This window comes from Podarcis tiliguerta (assembly GCF_965153285.1).
Source record: "Podarcis tiliguerta genome assembly, chromosome: 3".
Lineage (NCBI taxonomy): Eukaryota > Metazoa > Chordata > Lepidosauria > Squamata > Lacertidae > Podarcis > Podarcis tiliguerta.
The window spans coordinates 34,837,678-34,858,384 of record NC_139536.1 but is presented as its reverse complement, the minus strand read 5'-3'; the positions used below and the strand labels follow the sequence as shown (position 1 = coordinate 34,858,384).

General features: G+C 42.7%; 1 protein-coding gene across 5 annotated transcripts in view; it reads right to left on the bottom strand.

Annotated features, from left to right (window-relative positions):
* Positions 1 to 20,707, bottom strand: part of LRFN2 (leucine rich repeat and fibronectin type III domain containing 2) — a 250,447-nt gene that overhangs the window by 59,120 nt on the left and 170,620 nt on the right. The gene's annotated exons all lie outside the window — the stretch shown is intronic.

Genomic DNA, 20,707 nt, shown 5'->3' with positions numbered 1-20,707 from the left:
ATGAAAAAAGAGTAAAACAATGAAAGTGTGTTGCTTTGAGATTTTGAGGAAAACTTTTTTTTTTATGCCTTGAATTTTCATTTGATAGGTTATTGCCCCAGTAAACCTACTGGCCAAGCCTCCACTGACCACATGATCTATTAGAAATGCTTGTCTAAGCTGTGCAATACAGTACAGCATTTCAAACTTGTTGAGATGAGAGGTAATAATCCTATCTTCCATTTTCTTTTTTTATCTTGAGAGGGTTTTTTTCCCCTTCTCGACAAATTGTTGAGATGTTGGCAGACCTAACTGTTAATTTGCGACAGAGAGGAAAGACAAAGGATTGAAACGGCTCCTTTGGTTAAGCCTTGTAAATAAATATTGGATGTTTCTGCAAAATGCAGGATAAGTTTAGCTTCATTTTACCTTCTGTATTAAACCAGGATGCAGTGCATTTGTAGCCATGTTATTTATGCAAATCTGTAGCACAGTTAGCAAAGCTCCATGCTTTGTATTTATCCATTACTAACAGATAGTCAGCTTTTGGAATCTTAAGGATAATTATATTCTGGAGCTTTAATTTTGTGTATTATCCTAGCAGCTGTAACTATAAACAAAACAGGAGTTTAGAAACAATTTGAAGAAAGAGATGAAGATGGCTAATTTGCAATGAGCAGAACATCCTTTACAAACTTACTTCTTCTAGCTTCTAGTCCAAAACTGCATTTGAAAGGGTTTTTTTGCACACTATGGGGACTCCTTTAAGTGTATTATATTTTCCCAGTTACCCTTTGGGGAGATGCTTGTGGGTTTCACTTTACTCATGAGAGCAGGTTGTCACTGAAGAAGAAAACGGAGAAGAGATGGAATACAGCTGTAGGGAATGCACAGGAACAGCCAAGAAAGGAGGGCTGCATAATGTTCCTATGAACTTTTAGAGCCTAGTGAATAGATATAAAATAATGGGGAAGTGTGAAGTTATGTGTGCGAGGGAGTGAAAGAGAGAGTAGTGTTCATCGAGAGGAGCATCAGCAGTTTTCATATGCTGGAAATACCCCAGAAACCATATTTCTGACTGCAGACACCTATTGCATAAATGGAAACACACTACAGGCAATTTTCAGCAGTTGCAACAAGCCTCCCACAGAATTAGAAACTGATTGCTTGCGCAAAATACTTCCCAGCATCTTCCAAGAAAGCCAATTGCGACGTATGTCCTCCAATTTGTCGTAAGTGTTTGATGTCAACACTGAAAAAATTCAAGGACAAGGGAAATTGTCCTTCTTGGCTATATTTTGGCACTATGTAGACTTTTCTGCACCTGTAGCAGCAAAACTGTACATCTGCCCCACATGCTCTGATCCAGGGTCTCCAGCCACAGAGGATATATATTCTGGACTTATCTTCTACTCCTACCATCAAACCATCCACAGAATGCAGATGGGATGACGGTGATATCTCACCGCTTTCCCAATTTGCATTTAATAGGCATCTATCAGGCTATGAAAGTGGCATTTTCGCAGCAAGTCTGTAAATCAAAGTAGGTTCCTGTCTCGGTACTGAGTGAAAAACTGCCTCTTTAGTCCTCTTATAACATGGTTCTGCATGAATTAATGTGAGTCAGAGGCATAAAGACTCTTGTTTTGTATTCAAATTCCCCTCATAAAGATACAAGTCTTGAGAGGTGGCATCTCATTTGAGCGATGTCTCCAAGACACATTTTTTTAAACAAATGCTTTCTCTATTCATTGAGTTTTACAAATAAATTACAAGTCACCTCACTGGTTACAAGTCCATTATCGGATAAACACTTTGGTGGTTCAAAGCTACAATTTGCCTCACCCTATAAAAATACACAATTGCCTTGTTAGATTGTGTCAAGATCCATCTTGTCCAGCTTTCTCTTCCTAGGATAAATCCTCAAAAGTAGGGCCTCAAAATGAAGGTTATTCTCTATAATTTGTCCCTGCATCCTTTAGTCCATCACAGGGCCAGCACTATCACAAGGCAGAGTGAGGTGGTTTTCTCAGGCAGCTGAACATCAATATCATGAAATGACAGCAAATTGTTAGTTATTTAATTTCAATTCCAGGGAGAGTAAGAGGTGCTTGTAGGATTGTGGGGACGGGGATGTTAGCAGAGCTAATTAAATACAGTGGTACCTCTAGATACGAATGGGATCTGTTCCGGAGCCCCGTTCGCATCTAGAGGTAAATGTATCTAGTGACGGCACATCTGTGCATGCCCGTGTCGCTTTTCACCACTTCTGCGCATGACGTCATTTTGAGCATCTGCGCATGTGCAAGCGGCGAAACCCGAAAGTAATGCGCTCCGCTACTTCCAGGTTGCTGCGGAGCGCAACTCGAACGTGCTCAACTCTAAGCGTATTTAACCTGAGGTATGACTGTACTAGAGTCCGGAGGGAATGAAACCAACAATAATGGGTGCATAACTTGAGGAGAAATAAACAGAGTGGTTTTGTTTTTGTTAGTAGTTTAGGTTTTGTCCCTAGCAGGGAGCCATACAACAACTAAACATACAGGAGAAAATTCCCTCAGAACTACAGAGCCAATCAAAGCACAAGTTTCCCCAGTGACCATCATGCCATGCTGACTGGTTGCTAAGCAACACTTCCATCACCTTCTTGGTTAGCTATCTTTAGCACTAAAAGTTAATTCTTAAATTGCACTGAGAATAATCCCTACTGCTGCTTTTCCAGCACCTGTTTGCTGCGCATCAAAATGTATTAGGCCAGCCCTGACCTCTGTAATGGACACTATGCACAAGGCTTGTAAGTTGTTGCTGTGTTGTTCCCAGTTGTTTCAATAAAAAATGAGGGGAAATGTGATTCCATTTACATTTAAAGGTGAACATACCTAATGTGCACTTCCTGAAACAATCCATGAATGAAAACAAAGGGTGGTATATAAATCTAATAAATAAATAATAATTCCCCTAAATTTGCAGTTCTCCAAATTTTGTGATGCAGTTCTTTGGCCAAGGGTAAACTGTGTATCAAAATGCATATATTGGTGAAAACATACAGCAGATACCATTATATTGGACAAAAGTGCATACAAAATGTGCACCTTGGGAGAAATTCCCAATAAAATGTGGATGGATTTTCATGAGGACTTTAATTTTTTTTAATGAACATTTGTTTGTTTGCTTGTTTGTTTGTTACATTTATATCCCACCCTTCTTCCAAAAGATACCCAGGACAGCAAATGCTTCTGCATTTAAAAATAAAATAGCAATAATAATAATAAATATAAACTGTTGCAGTAATTTTAAAACACGAACACATCTAAAACAAATTTGAGAACAGATGCAACAAATCTTGCCTCAGCAGGTGCCTAAAAGAGCAAAGTGACAGTGCTTCTTTAACGTCTTCAATGCTGTTGAAAGGTGGATAACTGAACTGAACTGAAGACTGAAAAAGAGAGAAAAATTGAGAGACCAAAATGGACAGATTTGCCCATCCTTGCTTTCAGCTCACCCTCAAGGTGAAACTAGAGGACATGGTGGTTGCCACTATTGCTCTTTGCCTATCTATCCCACAGGCCATAATACTCCTCAGGGTTTCTCCTTCCTGTCTCCCCAGAGCCTCTCCTTATATCTCAGCTGTTGATGGGAAGCCCTTCAAGGAGAGCTAGAGGACAGCCTCTGAATTTGTGTCTGTGAAGTATTAACACAGTGTGGGCTCTGTTCTTGGCCAGGGCTCTCGAACCTAATTGCAACACGAGATAATTAACAACCTTAATTACGCGAACTACAGTTTTGGTTTGTGTTTTTTATTCAGCCAGGATGATCAACACGAGGCAAATTACATCCAGACATCCTTTGCTTATATGGCCATCATCTGTCTCTACCAAAGTAACTGGCAGTTTCATTTCCATGACAACTGGATCACTTTGTATAGAAACGGGAACAAAGGGAGGGCCTGGGGGCCCCCTCAAAGATATCATAAAGGAAGAAAAATATACACACTATGAATTAGGAGCTACTTGGTTGTGTCAGTGGAAGAAGAGGAAAGAACGGTGAATTTATGCTGTCATTCGTAGAAATTCACTGGTGGATATGAATGGATGGCAACTTGTGACTGCAAACTATTCTCTCCAGTTCTGAGAAGTGAGTTCCTTTTGATTTATTCTAGGAAACAAGTTAGGCCTAGAGATGAGAGAGAAGTTTGGCTCATGCCTTCCGAAACAAGACATAATTTGTACTTCCCAAAAGCATACAAAAACGGAAATGCAGATATCCTTCCAAATCCACATATCTCCAAATTTTGCAACCAGATAATGTGCAAAATAAAATGTGAACATTATGGAAAGTGTGCATATATTAGTGAAAATAACCTACAAAAATGCATTGTAATAGGGGTAGTTGCCTGCAAAAAAATGTTAGATTTGGAGAAAGGCACACTAAAATGATGGTGAATTTTCATGATGGATTTTAAAACGATAATAACAGTTATGGGCAGGTAATAATAATAATAATAATAATTACAATACTATATTAATAACAACAACAACCAACTGTTTTATTGGAAAAATGAGAACCTGAGAGGAACTGAAATTGACAGACCCATCCATCCCTAGTTAGGGCAAATTTACTCATTACCTTTTCCAGGAAATGATGGATGTACATTTTGCCTCTATACCCGCAGAAGAACAATGTAAGGCAGCACCAGGAAGCACCTAGAGAGGTCTCCTTTCTTATTGTCACTGGGATCCTTGAATCTTGCCTAGGGAAAGCTTTGAGAAGCTCCCTTTGCCTCCCCCCCATAAAATATTTGAGGAGGGCACCCTCAAGTTGATGTGCATTGCCATTCAAATGGTGTGTGTGCTCCATGTCATGTGATCAATTATGTGGGGTGGGGCTTTCCTTGGCCCCATCCAATATTTTGTTCAAGTTGACACCTGTTTTACATGTCATTGAACTGTTGGTGTGCACAGACTTAGCATGAAAATTGGCAATTTATGTGCTCGGTAGAATGCCAAAAAAATGGTGCATATTTCTCTCTGTGTTGGTTGTGGTGCAGAGAACGTCTGCAAGTATATTTTAAGGGCTGAATTGGACACTTTCTCAGATAGCAAGCCAGGAGAGCCAATGCAGTATTGTACAATACATGTGGTGTGTGTGTGGGGGGGGGTGCTAAATCTATGAGAAGTGACATGCTCATTGTATTGTATTGCATTGTATTATGGAAGCTATGCCACTGAATCTTAGATCCAACCAATGCTTTTTCTGGGGGGACACAGGGGGACACATATCCCTAAACATTTTGTGAATCTTTGTACTTTTGTCCATTTACTATATTTATTTTTCCTGATTTGAACTAAAAAATGGTGGTTTTCTTGAGTCAAAATGAGAGTACCCCTAAACATTTTTTTTAAAGAAAAAAAAGCACTGGATCCAACTATATGCTACGATTCTACATGTCTACTAAAGCTATAAATTCTTGGCTTAAATTTCAGTCTTCAGCAAAAATAGCTTGTTCAAGATTAGATGTTGTACACATCCAACAAATTTTCTGAAATCTTGGAAGCGGAGTTATGTGGAAAATGATTTCATGAGAATTAGTCTTTCATCTATGGAGTTCTCCTTTTTAAAACATTTTTTTGCTGCAATCAAGATCACTTGGTGTCTAATGCAGACAGAAATGCTTATTACAAACCAGATCTAGGTATACTGCAAATTCTCATGTAGCCTGCTCAAGCTTTTTTTTTTTTATTATTGCAGGGAATTTGGCTTGAGACAGTGCAGAGATGTACCCAGCTGCAAGATGCAAAATTAAGCAGTGCTCAGCTGTGTTACTTGGGGCTAGTGCCTAAAACGCAGCAAATCAGTGTAGACAAATGGTTCCAGCCTTTCATGTTTTTCAGTGTGGAAGGGAAATGTGCAGGCCTTATAGACCCAGAGAGACACATCAGTTAGCTGGCAACCCAGCGTCTCTCCTGTTTACACACTTCTTCCCATTCCAAGCACTTGCCAAATTCACACATCTCAGCTATGAGCGTATTGCTGAAGGTTAAAGCACTTAGAAGACAGAGTAGTCAGTAATGCTCTTCAGAAAATGTGTGCGTGTTTCCTTAGTGCAGCCTAGAAACTAGTGTAAGCATCGCATATTGGAGGTCACCTTCAGGGAACTGATAGCACAGCAACTTATGCTTAGTAATGGGAGAGACTTCCTTATCTTGATTTAGAATGAATTGTCCCCAAGCAAGCTAATTTTGGCTTGATTCAAAGGAGACCTGAATCACCTCATTTTAAAGCTCATAATGCTTGGAATGACTTCATCAGGAAGTAAGAGAGGTTGGCTCATTAGAATGTGTGTTCAGTCAGTCCTCAGCCAGTCCTCACCTGTCTTCCTCCTTACTAATTTAAAACCATGAAATTGGGAGGTGTAGGTCACCTTAGGTCACCGCAGAAGATCAGAATTAGTATTCAAGATGACCTTAACAAACTGGAGAACTGGGCCAAAAGCAACAAAATTAACTTCAATATGGAGAAAATTATGGTTCTTTGCTTAGGCAGGGATAAACAGAAGCAGAAATATAGGATGGGGGGAGCCAGGCTTGACAGTGGAACATATGTAAAGAATCTAGGGGCCTTAGTAGACCGCAAGCTTAACATAAGTCAGCAGTGTGATGCAGCAGCAAAAAAGCCAATGCAATTCTAGGCCGCAGCAACTGAAGTATAGAAGAAGAGTTTGGATTTGATATCCCGCTTTATCACTACCCTAAGGAGTCTCAAAGTGGCTAACAATCTCCATTTCCCTTCTTCCTCCACAACAAACACTCTGTGAGGTGAGTGAGGCAGAGAGACTTCAGAGAAGTGTGACTAGCCCAAGGTCACCCAGCAGCTGCACGTGCAGGAGCCGGGAAGCAAACCCGGTTCACCAGATTACGAGTCCACTGCTCTTAATCACTACACCACACTGGCTCTGATCAAGGGAAGTAATAGTACCACTCTATTTTGCTTTGTTCAGAGCCCACCCAGAGTATTATGTCCACTCGGGGCACTACAATTTAAGGAGGAAGGGGAGTGGCCAGGAAGTAGCATGTCTGCAGCAGTCAGAAAACTTAACTTGGTAAGAGTGCTCTCTGCAAAAATATTTATATTACTAGGTTTTTGCTTCCATGCTGTTGTTGTGTTCACAATATCTAGTCATTGATTCCTTCCAAGATCTTTAAGTTGATGTAGCAAAAGCGGCATTTCATTGTTGCTATTGCATTCATTAAGGTTTATTGTAATGAAACATTGCTTTTCTCAGAATGACTGATTGCATCACCATTGTATTCATCTCTTTTGTACAATCCAATAAAGATCCCATTGCCTTCACATTCTACTTCCTAAACTCCTATTCTTTCGTACCCTGTATTCCATCCAAGGATGCCGCTTAACATGTAATTTAAACGGCGTTTATTTGATTGGAGGAGTACCCAAAGCACAGAACAGAAGAAACCCCTGAGTTTTAAGATACCACTCATTTATTTTCTTCTCCTTCCCTAAAATTAGGATGAAGAGCAGAATGTTTTGTTGGCTAATTATATTTCCCTTCAAAGGCAGAGTCCCACCTCCCCAAGCTGTACTGTTTAATCTTTAACTTATTGAGGGCTAATTCAGGTCCATCAAAGAACTAAGGAAACGACAGTGCTCACATTCTGCTCCTTTCTGCTGGTGGTTTTCAGAACTGGGCTAAAAAATATGTCCGATAAGAGTGGGCCGTATTTCCAAAGAGAAAAAGCCAAGCATTCAGTTTGGTGTGGAAGGCACTTAGATAGACTCATAGGGCTGGAAGGGCCCTTAGTCATCTGGTCCAACCCTCTGCTTGACACAGGATCTGCAATGCAGGATGCGATTGTAGCATCCCTGACAGGTGGCTATCATCCTTTTCTTAAATGCCACCAGTGAAGAAGAGCCCACGCTCTTCTGGATCAAAATGTTCTTCTGTGAAACAGCTCTTACCATTAATGCGTGTCGTCGTCCCCGCCCCCCCCCCCATTGTTTAGCCCAAAACTGCTTCCCTGCAATTTCCACCCATTGGTTCTAATCCTGCACCTCTGAGGTAAGAGAGAACAAGTCTCTTTTGTGACAGCCATTCCTCACACTACCTGGTTTCTGGACTGCACACAATTCTGGCTGCCTCCCTCTAGATACAGCCAGCCATTGATCATAGATGGTGAAATCTGAGTGTGTGCTTGACAAATGCAAGGAAAACACACACACACACTCTTAATGAATCTCACGTACTGTGACGGTGAGGTTCTAACAGTTTGCAAATTACTTTCCATCACAGTGACAAGGCGTACTTTCCCTATATAGCTGTGAACAGAGGCTGATATTTAAAATCTGTACTATAAAGTGAAGGCAGGGCTGGCAATGGAAGAGAAAGCTCAGCCAAAGTCTGGAACCTACAGATGAAACTTGGACACACTACGTTGCTTACTGGCTATATTTAGAGGAAACACCTGCCTTTTACCTCTAAGTAGCTGGAAGCCCATAGAGATCAGTTAACTCATAACATAACATGGAATCTTGGCAAATTACAGCAAAGTTAAAGTTATGTTGTCCTTGCACAAAATGCCATACAGTGGTACCTCGGGTTAAGAACTTAATTTGTTCTGGAGGTCCGTTCTTAACCTGAAACTGTTCTTAACCTGAGGTACCACTTTAGCTAATGGGGCCTCCCACCACCGCACGATTTCTGTTCTCATCCTGAAGCAAAGTTCTTAACCCGAGGTACTATTTCTGGGTTAGTGGGGTCTGTAACCTGAAGCGTCTGTAACCCAAGGTACCACTGTCTTTGCTCCAAGATTTTTCGAAGGGCACTGGGGGTGGCCTATGGCTGCAATTGGTAAAGGCTCCTGGCAAAAAAAATGAGGACTCCTGCTTTGCATGTGCCAGAACTTCCTAGTTGGATGCAACCAACAATTTTCTTCCATATAATAAAATACCAAAAAACCTTCCATCCTTGTCAAACAGCTATTTAATACAAAGGAACAAATATAGATCCCAGCAACCTTATCCACCAGTTCCTCTTCCATACCCTTTAGTTTCCTCACTTCTCTACCCCCCACCTTTTTATTGACTTGTTTCCAATGGCGCATATGAATTATGAAATTTTATACTTATCTTGTTGTATGGCAACATTTGTATTTTCTTTTAGGTTGTAAATGCTTCTTTATCTTCTACAGTATTCTATATCGGGGGGGGGGGGAGGTGGAATTCAGATCTGATGCAGGAATGGGGCACTGAAGAGGTGGTTCTTTGTCTACCTTAAGTCTTATTTGCAACACCTAGCAGTAAACTCAGAGAGAGACAGTGCAGGCAAAAAAGGTTTCAAAGAGTCCCTTTCTAGCCTAAGCCTTGGACTTGAATGTCATTGTGGATCAGGGCCAGTGCTTTATTTTTGCATGGACAAGGATGGTGGTGGTTGGTTTTGCAATGCCAGCACTCTAATGTTCCAAGTTGAAACGTGGGGGGGGGGGCATGCTTGTAAGCCTCTATTTTCCTATCAAGGCTTGTTTCCTGACACACACACACAGACATACCCAACACTATTATTACACATTGCTAAAGGCTCTGTTCTGCTTGCCTGTATTCATTTACTTTGTAACAGCCTGTACTTTACTAATTTGAGGAACGGCTGAAAGAGCAGAGCATGTTTAGCCTGCAGAAGAGATGATTAAGAAGAGACATGATAGTTGAATTCTGCTTATCTGAAGGGCTGTCACGTAGAAGATGGAACAGACTTCTTCTCTTGTTGCTCCAGAAGGCAGGATTAGAACAAATGGGCAGAAATTTTAGAAGGAGATTTCCTCTAAATGTTAGGAGAAACTCCCTAATTTGAAGGGTTGTTTGACCGTGGAACAGACTGCCTCAAAAGATGTCGGGCTCTCTTGCGCTGGAGATATTTTGGCAGAAGCTGAATGGGCACCTGGCAGGGATGCTCTGGTTTAAGGATGGGCTAATCTGTTTCGTTTCTGAGTAGGCAGGAGTATAGGCAAGGTTCTAGGCAGGTTTTCCTTTCTTCTGCTTGCCCCCATGCCTCTGCTACAGGTTGGGCATCCTTGGCCAATAGCCCAATGAAAAGCAGCAATGGTACTGAAAAAAGGTACGTATTAATATTTTTTTTATTCTTATCTTTTTCATTTTTTTTTCTTTCTGTATAATGTATGTATTGTTTTGTTTTTGCTATTTTCTTTTTGATGTGTTTGTCGATTTGTTTTCTGTTTGTTCACTGAATGTGGAAAATGAAATATTATTTAAAAAAAAAAAAAAGGTACGTATTGGTTGACCAGGCTTGTGGCTTGTGGGTTTGGTGGGAATGACTCACACTGGACAACAGAATTGGGTGAAATCAGGCCATAACTTCATTGATTATAAAGCACGTAAGCCGAACTGGCATGGCAGGAAAGCGAGGCAGGCAACTGGATTTGGCCAGTGAGCTAGATCCCTCCCTCACCACCACCACCAACCAAGTCCGATAGGTGGGCAGGGCCATGCACCAGTCAATCACCTGACCACACAATGACATCAGATGACCCCTTATTGCCCATGCCAACAATCAGCTGATTGTCAGGTGTGAGCACTCATTTAAAAATGTTGCTTTTAATTATCTTTTCAATGTTTTTAAATACCTGCTTTAAACCATCTTTTACTGATAATTTCAATGTGGTTCTCTTGCAAACAGATTCTAAGTTTCATTACAGTCAAGTGACATGTAAAAACTGTGGCATGCATGCATACATACATAAAGGTAAAGGAATTTGACTATGGGGTGCGGCACTCATCTTCGATTTCAGGCCAAGGGAGCTGACGTTTGTCCACAGGCAGCTTTTCTGGGTAATGTGGCCAGCATCACTAAACCACTTCTGGCCCAACGGGACACTGTGATGAGTGCCAGAGTGCACAGAAATGCCATTTACCTTCCTGTTGCTGCATACATACATACAAGTCCATAACTGCATTAAAGGACACACCTGGTTATGTTCTGGAGAACTTAGTTCACTGCATTTCCAATAGGATCAGTTAATTTTCCCCTGGTGTGGCTGCTCTCCATGCTCAACATTATGCAGAAGATAAATCAGCTTGAACCCAAACTTTAAGGTAAAGGTAAATGTACCCCTGCCCGTACGGGCCAGTCTTGACAGACTCTAGGGTTGTGTGCCCATCTCACTCAAGAGGCCGGGGGCCAGCGCTGTCCGGAGACACTTCCGGGTCACGTGGCCAGCGTGACAAAGCTGCATCTGGCAAGCCAGAGCCACACGGAAACACCGTTTACCTTCCCGCTAGTAAGCGGTCCCTATTTATCTACTTGCACCCGGGAGTGCTTTCGAACTGCTAGGTTGGCAGGCGCTGGGGCCGAACAATGGGAGCGCACCCCGCCGCGGGGATTCGAACCGCCGACCTTTCGATCAGCAAGCCCTAGGCGCTGAGGCTTTTACCCACAGTGCCACCCGCGTCCCTGAGCGCCACCCGTGTCCCTAGTGCCACCCGCGTCCCTCAGCGCCACCCGCGTCCCTCAGCGCCACCCGCGTCCCTTTACAAGGTTGTAAATGGGGGCATTGTTCAGCTCTTTTAGAAGTGGCCGTAGTTTTGCTTCCTCAGCAAACTCCTCCGAAAAGTTTGCTGCCCCAATCTTCCATCTCTATTACAAAGAAATAGCAAAGGGATCAAGCAATGACCTCCTCGGAACTCTCCCCTACTGCGTGACATGAGATTGCTCATCAAGCAGGCCTTGTTTCCCCCTTTGCAGTCAATTCAGTGCCGGCTTTTCTTGTTCTGGCCCACATTCCCTGCTGCTCAGAATGCTAGCAGGATCTCCTAGGGTGGGCTGTTATCGTAGGCTTGCTCTAATGCAAGTAAATGGCTGTATGTGCTTCTATTTCCCAACTACTTAAATGAAAGCGATTGTTAAGACTAGGTCTTCTTCTTGTTAGTGTCTCCCCACCCCACTTTCCAACTTCTTGATCTATGATTGCTATTTTTCTTAACCCATCGCTAGTCGGCTCAGGGAAAACTTACATGCACTGCATTCCACTTTAGCTTTGCATGATTAGATTTAAAACAAATCAAAACACCACATAGGGGAGGGGGCAGAATACCAAAAAGGATATCTAAAAAGGACTAAACAAAAAACGGGGGGAGATATCTTTAGCTGTATCAATCCCCTTCCTCTTTTTTCAGTGATATTCTAAATGTATAGCGAGGATCTCTGTGATTCAATTCACCCCAAAACAGAGATGGGCAAGCTCCTTCTCATTCAGTTCATATTGGCTGAGAAATGAACTGAGACACTTCTCTGAAAATTGGGAAATGGCTGAATTAATTTTTGAACCAACACAAACGCACGAATAGTTTCTGCTGAATGCAGACATTCAAAGCAGCTCAGGGCAATTGTCTCAAATGGTTTACATGGGGGCTGCCTTCAAGGATGACACCTAGGAAATTGGATGCCGGGGAGCAAATGCCATCCTCTGCAGGTAACTTCCTTGCCCCAAGGGTCCCATGACGGGGCCGACATTTGCCTCCCCTTCACAATATCCCCCCTCCTGGGTGAGTTAAAACACTGTAAGGGTGGGAAGGCTAGTTTCTCACATTTTTTTTATTAGAATAGTACCTATGCGTTTTGCCTCATATATCAGGTTCTACAAATGCTATCTCTCTCTGGGAATCTGGGGGTTCATCTGGGGCAACAACTTTGCCCCTTTTCTCAACCTCTTCCCCCCCCCCCCCCCGCAACATATGCCCATGCTAACACCAAGCCACTGTTGAAGATTTTGTGTCCCAGGCATCTTCTGTGGTGGCATTACTATATTCCATTTTTCCTGCAAGAGTTTAAGGTGGCATACATGGTTCTCCCCCGCCCCCATGTTATTTTCACAACAACCGTGTAAAGTAGGTTAGGCTGAGAGATGGCAACTGACTCAAGCCCCCCCCCCCCCAACCCCCAAAGTGAGAATCTGAGTGAGGATTTGAAACATGGCCTCCCAGATCAGAGTCTGACACTCAAGGAACTGCACCACACTCATTAAGGTGTGTATTCTCTCCCGGCTAAGATTTTTATCTGAGCCGGAGAAGAATTTGGGAGTCTCTGGTGCCTTCTTCTCCTTTGAGGCAAGCATCACTGAGCTCCAAAGCTCCTTTCCAGCCCCAAATCCAGGAAAATGTCACCAGCGTTTCAGCCCTACCAATAAAACTGCAATGCAAAACATCCTTTCAAGATAACTCTCCACATGCTAGTGTTCTTTGTCACTAGAAAACTGGGTAGGAGGGGTAGGGCACAGCACAGCCATAATAAACAGAGTCTCTTAAATTTAAAAGAAATTGAAAATAAGTGAGAAAAAATAAACCTCATATATTTCAGAAACAAATTTGGCCTCACTTTACAGTTCCTGCTTCCCAGCCACTCACAGAATGACAGTGTTACCAGATAAAGGCACCCTGTTGCCGTAGACTGCATTTAAATTTATATTGCAAACAACAGGCCCCATTACCTCTGGATTTTCTGACTGCATTCCTAATATTGTTGTTCTCCATGCTTTATTATTTCTTCCATCTCCATGTAAGATTGTTTTTCTAGTGCGTGACAATATGCCCTTTGATTCCCCCCACTCTTTTTCCAACTTCATTGACCTTTGTTTAAGCAGCCTGATATTTAGTACTCCATTTTCAACCACTTTTGCTCACTTTGTCGTCTTCTGCTTTTGCAGCTGCATTTTTTTCCTGCATAAGAAACTAAGGGGAGCTCTTCTGCACCAGACTCAAAACCAATCTAGTTCAGCATCATGCACCAGATATTTGTACATTTCTATACAAAATGGCCTCACTGTCACTTCCTGGACTGATGTTTGGATCAGAATTTAGCTCTCTCTTGCATAGGTGGGGGACCTTTCTCAGGTTGAGGTCACTTTATTCTGGGGAAAAGTATTGCAGTATTGCAGTTGTGGGAAATCTCTGCCCTACAGGCCAAATAGAACCCACAACGCCCTTTTCCCCAACCAATACCCTCATGTCCCATGCTAGACATAATAAGCAACATCAGGTGTGGGTAGCTAAAGAGCTTAAAGTCCCACTCTTTCTCTGGTAAGCAGGGCTCCGTCTCAGGACCAGCCAGCTGATCTGCACTGACAGGGAGCCACCCACTCAGATTAGCTGCACAGGAACTCCCTATTGCAGCTGAATGGTCTATCTGTGCTGATCAGTTGAAGTCCTGCAGGTGGTTTATATTCAAATCGCTTGCAAATGGACTTAATAGCCATTAGCTGATTAGCACCAAGACCTTTGAAAACAAGCTCTCAGCACTAATTGGCTGATCGGCACCAATTGCCAGATCCAATTACTCACGTCTGCAGTCATGAGCAGACCCCCCCCCCATCACACACCCTTAACACAAAGAGACACACAAGTACAATCACACCTACATATCTACCATATTTTTCACTCTATAAGACACACCAGACCACAAGACACACCTAGTTTTTGGAGGAGGAAAACAAGAAAAAAAATATATTCTGAATCTCAGAAGCCAGAACAGCAAGAGGGATCGCTGTGCGGTGAAAGCAGCAGTCCCTCTTGCTGTTCTAGCTTCTGGGATAGCTGCGCAGCCTGCATTCGCTCCATAAGACGCACACACATTTCCCCTTACTTTTTAGGAGGGAAAAAGTGAGTCTTATGGAGCAAAAAATACGGTATTTCCCATGACAGGGCATTGAATTTTTAATTCCATAACTCCGCTCAAGTTTCACCCTAAATTCACCCTGTAGACTTTTAGGTACAAAGTTTGTAAAGCCAAGCTCTCCAATACCCTTTATGTGCCCTGACTGTGCCAACGGCAAAACAACCTCAGCAATCCAAGCAGAACAATGCAGATAATGCCAATGCACAGATAAACAGCAAACCCTGCCTTACAGCTATTCAAAACTTTTTTTAAAAAATAAAAAATTGCTTGCATGCAATTGCAAAGCACATGGAGAGTTTCTGCATATTTGCAAGGAACTCAAGTTGAACTCTCTATGGAACCATCCCCCTTCCCCATGTTTTGATCCTCTTGAAGCAGTTCTTCTTGCAGAGCAAGGAGGGCCAATTATATGCTTTGCACAACATCAATGCCCTTTCCCTCTGACCTGTTTCCCATTGAACAGCTGATGGATGGGAGTCGACCAAGAGGGCCTGATGAAATCTTGCTGCAGACCATAGATGGTTTATGGGTCAGCAAACTCTGGTTTCTCATTTCCTTGAACATAGGGACTCAATTTTCAGAAGTTTGAACATATCAAGCCATGCATACCAATACTATTTTGAGAGAAAATGCACATTTTAACAAACATGTAATACATTTTTTTAAAAAAAGGTTACAGACTAAATTGGGAGAAAAAAAGAATTGAATTATGGGGGGAAAGGACCTCTAAATGGTTAAGTCCAGTCAAAGGTGACTATGGGGTTGCGGCGCTCATTTAGCTTCAGGCCGAGGGAGCTAGCATTTGTCCACAAAGAGCTTTCTGGGTCATGTCGCCAGCATGACTAAACTGCTTCTGGTGCAGCATGATGGAAACCAGAGTACACGGAAATGCCGTTTACCTTCCTGCCACAGTGATACCTATTTATCTACTTGCATTGGTGTGCTTTTGAAGGGCTAGGTTGGCAGGAGCTGGGACAGAGCAATGGGAGCTCACCCTGTCGTGTGGCTTCGAACCGCTGACCTTCTGATCAGCAAGCCCAAGACATTCAGTGGTTTAGATCACAGCGCCACCTGCTGTGACTCATCTGAAATAAACAAGAATAGCCCATCTCTTAATCAATCATCTCTAAAAGTGACAATGAGTTGCAATGAAGTGGCTGTCAGGGATTCTGGAGGCCAGCATCCTTGCATTCATGCTGATGGTCCATTTTTAAAAGAGCTTCAATGGTACAACTGGGGCAAACTATTATAGTGAATGAAATGCCTCATTTCTTGCTTACACTTGGCTTTTGTGTCAGAGGTGTGCTGAATTACAACTGATATTTGCTCCCAGGGAGGAGAGGAGGAGGGAAAAGAAATCTATGAAAAGGCCTTTTTAATATGAGATAATGGATAGCGCGTGCAATTTCTGGCCTTTAACCTCGCAGGGGTATTTTCCATTTCAGAAAAATCTCACCCAGATTAATTGTCGGAAGTGAGTAATGAAACAAAGGGCTTTGACCTTTCATCTTTTAGACAAAAAAACACAATTGTGCTCCAGCAGCAGGAAATTGAAGCTTGACAAATCTCAATGAGGTCACTTCGCCAGCGTGAGGAAGGAGAGTCTGTGCTCACCCACATTCTTCACACCAAGATGACTGCTAATATAAATACTCATTGTCTCAGCATGAGGGGCACAGAAGCAGGCATGAAATGCTCAATTTCAACATTAAGTGATTATTGTATGAGTTGATCCTTCCTCACTCTAGGTTAAGACAATTTCTCTCTCCAAGCTCGCATATTCAATCAGATCCTCTGCGTGGAAAAGGAATAATGTTGGTGGGGTTTGGGGTTGGGTTGACAAAATCTCTCTCTCTCTCTCTCTCTCACACACACACACACACAGAGAGAGAGAGAGAGAGAGAGAGAGAGAGAGAGAAGGCATAGGTAAAGGGTAAGGTAAAGGGACCCCCTGACCATTGGGTCCAGTCATGGCCAACTCTGGGGTTGCGGCGCTCATCTCGCTTTATTGGCCAAGGGAGCCAAGTACAGCTTTCGGGTCATGTGGCCAGCATGACTAAGCCGCTTCTGGTGAACCAGAGCAGCACACGGAAACACTGTTTACCTTCCCGCCGGAGTGGTACCTATTTATCTACTTGCACTTTGACGTGCTTTCAAACTGCTAGGTTGGCAGGAGCAGGGACCGAACAACGGGAGCTCACCCCGTCACGGGGATTCGAACCACCAACCTTCTGACTGGCAAGTCCTAGGCTCTGTGGTTTAACCCACAGCGCCATCAGGGATCTGTTTTATTAGAGTGAGAGACTCTGTGTTGGACATCAGGAGATAGCTTTTTCCACCTGCCTTTGCTCACCCTCCAGCCCCAGTTGCCTCCATAAAGGCAGCTGCTGCTAGGAGAACAACTGTGAGGGGTCAGAGCCTTCATAAGCAAGATATTTACAGAGAAAGAACTACAAGAGGAGAGAGACTCTGTGGTTGATATCAGGGGATGGTTAGTTTAACTTGTATTGCCTCACCCTCCAACTTCAGGAGCCATTGTAAGGGAGTTGCATAGTGGATATTTTGACTTGACCGATTAGAAAGCTGCGCGTTTGGTTAAATATATAAAACTGTATGCTTGGTTTAGCTATGTATAAAACCAGACTTTCCCAAATCTTTTGGGACTACTACCCCCTTGGTTGCATCAGTGCTCCCCACTTTACCTATAAGCTTTATTCAAAACAGTGGTTTGCTCACCCCACTGATGAAGATAATAACACAATAAAATTCAAAACAGTATCAATTAATTGCGCATTTATTCAAAATCCAATTAAAATGATTTACTTTAATTAATTCAACAAATGGATGTTGATTCAGTGATATCAGCTTTTCAAAGCGTGATACTCATTTACACCTCCTGACACCCCCTTGCCACTTAGTGCCCCCCAGGTAATCCCACTGCCCCACCCCAGGGGTGGTACCACCCACTTTGAGAACCACTGTATTAAAGGAATGGGTAATTATTGATTTTTAATTTTTTTTAGTATTCGGTTGTGAGATTATATATCATTTTATGTATTGTCATTGTATTATTGTACTGTGACTGCTTTTTCCGAGAACCACTTAGAAAATGAGGTATACAAATAAACCGACAATGCTGATTGTTAATATGTTCCCAAATACACTTCATTGTGTGCTAAGCAACTCTGGAGCAAAAAGCACAGTGATCCACCTCAGAGAAAGCAGCCCAGCTATGCCTGTGCATCAGCTTAACCCCCAGGCAAGAATAATGTTATTGCTGCTGTTTTCTTCACAGCCTTGACATCTGCAACTGGTTTGCTGCAGAGGAATAAAAAGAAGAAGAAAAGAAATAGATGTTCCCTGGAGAAGTTCTTGCCGGTGCCCTAGAGGCCAAGGCTCTCCGTGGTTTAACCCCGCGTCCTTCTTCATAAAGGAAGGGGAAAGAAGGATCTGCACTTTTATCAATTCGGCATTAGTAGGTTGCTTGACGACGGTTCAAGCTTGTTTCAGCTTGAGATCCTTCACAGAATGGAGGTGGAATTTATGCACCGATGTGTCCCTCCAGCACTTACCAAGGGCGCACATGAGATTAATCACAGGACAAAGGCCTCGAAGGAACTGTGAAAGCTCCCTGCTAACCCCCCCTCCCTTCTCTGACAGCGTGGCTAATTTGCTGTCTTGTGAGTGTCCCTGAGCTTTCATTCATTCCTCTTCCCTCATGAGAGCTTGTCAGCAGGAAGGGTTGTGGCAAGAAAGAAACTAAGGACTCAACAGGAGACTGGGCTGAATCAGGACCTATCTGCAGATGACATTAAAGGAGTTGCTGCCAGTCACATTTGTGGCATTTGCTTATTTAATAATAAGGGCAAACCACATGCATGCTCACACATCTTTCCTCAGGACTGTAGCTTGGAGGAAGAGAAAGTTTAACTCATCCTGCTAAGATACGTTCCCAGTAACACCACCATTCTGCACTGCAGTTTGCAATTCCAGTTCTCTTTTAGCTCATTGCTTTATTTATCTAGGAGCTAACAATCGTGTTTCATTCAACAGTAAGCAGGCAGAAAATTGTCTGTGGTGGCATCCAAGCAGTTGGGGATGAATCCAATTTAGGTCACAGTCACATGATTTGTTTAAAGCATTATGATGCCACTTTAAAATCCTAGACTCCAATAATCCTAGAAGCTGTAGTTTGTTAAGTGTGTTGGCTGTTGTAAGGAGACTCCTATTCTTAAAGAACTACATTTCCCAAAGTGGTTTAACAATCAATTCCTTTTCAAAGGAACTCTGGGATTAGGGGTCTCCTAATAATAATAATGGAGACGCAGGTGGCGCTGTGGGTAAAACCTCAGCACCTAGGGCTTGCCGATCGCATGGTCGGTGGTTCGAATCCCCGCGGCGGGGTGAGCTCCCGTCTTTCGGTCCCAGCTCCTGCCCACCTAGCAGTTCGAAAGCACCCCTAAGTGCAAGTAGATAAATAGGTACGAAGGTAAACGGTGTTTCCGTGTGCTGTGCTGGTGCTGGCTCGCCAGAGCAGCTTCGTCACGCTGGCCACGTGACCCGGAAGTGTCTCCAGACAGCGCTGGCCCCCGGCCTCTTAAGTGAGATGGGCGCACAACCCTAGAGTCGGACACGACTGGCCTATTGGCAGGGGTACCTTTACCTTTAAATAATAATAATAATAATAATAATAATTTATTTATACCCCGCCCATCTGGCTGGGTCCTCCCAACCACTCTGGGCGGCTTCCAACAAAACACCAAAATACAATAACCTATTAAACATTAAAAGCTTCCCTAAACAGGGTTGCCTTTAGATGTCTTCTAAAAGTTTGGTAGTTATTTTTCTCTTTGACATCTGGTGGGAGGGTGTTCCACAGGGCAGGCGCCACTACCGAGAAGGCCCTTCCTAACAACTCTCAGCACCCTCTGAGAGGGGAGGGAACCATGATGGTTTAAAGTGGTATTATAGTGGCCTATGTCTAACTCAGAGTAGCCTCATAAGTCATCCTATTTATGCAAAGACTTCTGCTTGTTCACATAATGTCTGTGCCCTCTCCTCTCCCTGCTTGCCCCCTCTCCCCAATGCTTATCCCAAATCTGCTCTGGAAGGTTGGGGAAACCCCAGAACAGATTTGGGTGGGCCACAGGTTGAGGGGACGGAAAGGAAGTTCCATTGTACAAATACGATGCTGGATATGACCCATTCCAATCAATGGGCTGAAGTTAGTCATGAACATTAATTTCAGTGACTCTCCGCTCAATATGATTTGGTTGGAAGCAAACCTTAGAGGACTTCACCTCCCTCTGCCCAAGAATAGTCAGCAAAATTCATCTCTCATTTATTCATTCATTTGCCTCAAACAAATAGCACGGGGAATTTTATGCCAGTTTTGCTCAGCCTTCTACAAAATCTAGAAATGAATAAGGGAATAATGGAGACTTCCAAATGCAGTGGTTTCACTCTGGAAAAGAGAGCCATTAGTTTGGAATTTTAAAATCTAGAGATAAATACGGATGAAAAGAAAGATCCCGCATGATAGAGGAGCACTTAGCAACATATGCAAGAACAATATACTAATTATATAAATTGTCAGCAATGAAAGCAGAAATGCAACCCCTGCAGCTCATGATGCCATTTCAATGTGACCCTTGGATGCAATAAATTGTTTTTTGATGAGTTAAACGTTTGACTAAACACATCAGATGTTTTCCCTTAAAGGCATAAATGAAAGGATATGGAAAAGGGACACAACATACAATCTCCAAGCATAAATGCATTTTCCTGGCCTGTGGATATATATATATTTTATATATATATATATAATGTCATGAAAAATTTAGCCCTCCAATATTTTTTTAAAAAAATCAGCCTTAATGAAAAATTCAGTTTAACCTTCAAGGAGTGAAAGCACAGAGGGGAAAGACCTGTAGAAAATACCTTAAAAACTCAAGCAGAAGTCAGAGAGCAAGTTAATAGAACAACCCAGCAGTTACCATTTCAAAATCACATTCACAGTAAAGATTTAAAAGT